Source organism: Mandrillus leucophaeus, unplaced genomic scaffold (assembly GCF_000951045.1).
Source record: "Mandrillus leucophaeus isolate KB7577 unplaced genomic scaffold, Mleu.le_1.0 Scaffold1109, whole genome shotgun sequence".
NCBI lineage: Eukaryota > Metazoa > Chordata > Mammalia > Primates > Cercopithecidae > Mandrillus > Mandrillus leucophaeus.
In genome coordinates, this window is record NW_012099310.1 from 486925 (window position 1) to 489264 (window position 2340).

Consider the following 2340-nt stretch of genomic DNA (forward strand, 5'->3'; position numbering starts at 1 on the left):
ACAGGTAGAGTAGAATGGTGGTTTTCATGGGCTGGAGGGAGGGGGAAATGGGGAGATGATGATCAGAAGGTACCAAACTTCAGTTATCCAGGATGAATGAGCTCTGGAGATCTGTGTGGCATGATGCCTATAGCTAAAAATACTGCATTGTATACCTAAAATTTACGAAGGCAAGTTGATCTTATGGTAAGTGTTATTATCAAAACAGTGACAAAAACAAAATCCAAATACAAATAATAAAGGGGCTGGGTGCAGTGGTTCACAGCTGTAATCCCAGCACTTTGGGAGGCCAAGGTAGGTGGATCACTTGAGGTCAGGAGTTCAAGATCATCCTGGTCAACACGGTGAAACCGTGTCTCTACTAAAAATATAAAAATTAGCTGGGCATGGTGGCCTGTGCCTGTGATCCCAGCTGCTCAGGAGGCTGATGTGGGAGGATCACTTAAGTCTGGGAGGCGGAGGTTGGAGTGAACCATGATCATGCCACTGCACTCCAGCCTGGGTGACAGAGCAAGACTCCGTCTCAATAACAATAATAATAACAATAATAAAAGGGTGGGAGGAAACTTTGGGAGGTGATGGATGTGTTTATAACCTTGATGGTGGTGATGGTTTCCCAGGTACAGCTTATCCCCAAACTTATCAAAATGTATACATTCAATATATACAGCTTTTTATATGTTCATTTTACCTCAATAGAGCAGTTTTCTTTAAAAAAGAATTAACAACAATCTGGCAGGTCCATGGGGAGGAGAGGCCCAGGTGACTGAGGAGAGAGCATCTGCATCCAGGAGCCCCGTCCAGGGACATGGGGGCCCATGTGAGGCTGTGGCACAGAGAGCCCTGCCGAGAAGGATATGTGCTGTCTCTGGTCTGTCCAAACTCCTCCCAGGCTTGGTGTGAGATCACAGAAGTGTCACAGCTGCTGGTTTCTCCGGTCCTCTACACGGACCTGAATTCCAGCATAACCAACTTGAGCATTTCGGCAAACGTAGAAAACAAATACAGTCTTTATGTGGGCTAGGTACTGGCAGTAACCTCCAGTATTTTATTAGCTCCAGCTTCATATTGAAAAAGAAGGGTCTCTTGCAACTGGTCAAAAAAGGCGTCACTAGAGCTGGACAAGGTGGACATTCTGACCTGAAAGATGGCTCTAGGGGGCAGGAGTGCTAGCCATGGGAGCAGGAGAGGCTGTACATTTTCTGGCTTATGCTTTTGCACCTGCCATCTTGGTCACCCCCACCCTCCCGGCCCTCTGAGTGTTCTCATAAGTGCAATATTATCTTCTTATTTTTTAAATGAGCACTTGAACATTTATGGGAAAACAGGCTGCATATTGGGGTCAACTGTGATGGTTATCCATCCCCCACAAGAAGAGGAAGTCACTTCTTTGCATGAAATGGAAATGAAATTGAGAGACCCAGGATTTATTTCCTTTGCTGTGATCATAATTGTGATCTTCTTGGTACTGATTTTGATTGTGGCTCCCAAGAAAGGACAGATCAATATATTGGTCTATATTTCAATCTGTTCTTTGACTGGAGCATTTTCAGTTTCTTCTGCCAAAGGCCTGGGAATTGCCATTAAGGAATTACTAGAATGGAAGACAGTTTAGAAGCATCCCCTGGTCACTGTTTTGCTGGCTATACTTGTGCTTTTGGTGACTACACAGATTAACTATCTCAAGGCACTGGACACCGTTACTACATCTCCTGTGACTCCCATTTATTTTGCATTCTTCACATCCATGGTAGTGACTTGCTCTGCCATCTTACTCCAAGAGTGGTATGGCATGAAGGCTGGAGATATCATCAAGACCCTAAGTGGATTCTTCACTATTATCTTTGGCATCTTTCTTCTACATGCTTTTAAAAATACTGACATTACCTGGAGTAAGCTGACATCCACTGCTAAGAAAGAAGTCATCTCTCTGAATGGCAATGAGAGCAATCCTGTTCACAAGTTTTAGAGAACTTGGAGTGTTCAGCCCCGGATACAACGATAACGTTACCTTGTTTAGTAGAACTGATGATTGAAGTCTCTAGAAACACTGAATTTTAACCAGTATTAGACACTCAAAGAGGAAAATGAATGCTTGTTTCTTGGAACTAGGAAAGTTAGCATTTTTGAAGTTCTAACTAATTTAAATGTGAGGCCAACTACAAATGCCATCTTTTTGGCCATTAAATTTGAAAATCAGATTGATTCTCCTCCAGAAGATGTCTGCTGCTTTTCTTTTCTGCAAACTTTGAAATATTCCCTAGGGATCAAAGAAATCAAAGAGCTACATGTGTCTCCGAATAATCTCTTTCCTCCGGCCACAATATATTTGTCTCTGTC

At 43.1% G+C, this 2340-nt stretch overlaps 1 pseudogene; it reads left to right on the plus strand.

Moving 5' to 3' along the window:
- The first annotated feature begins 808 nt into the window (after positions 1-808).
- LOC105548759 lies at positions 809-2036 on the plus strand (annotated as a pseudogene).
- The last annotated feature ends 304 nt before the right edge of the window (positions 2037-2340 follow it).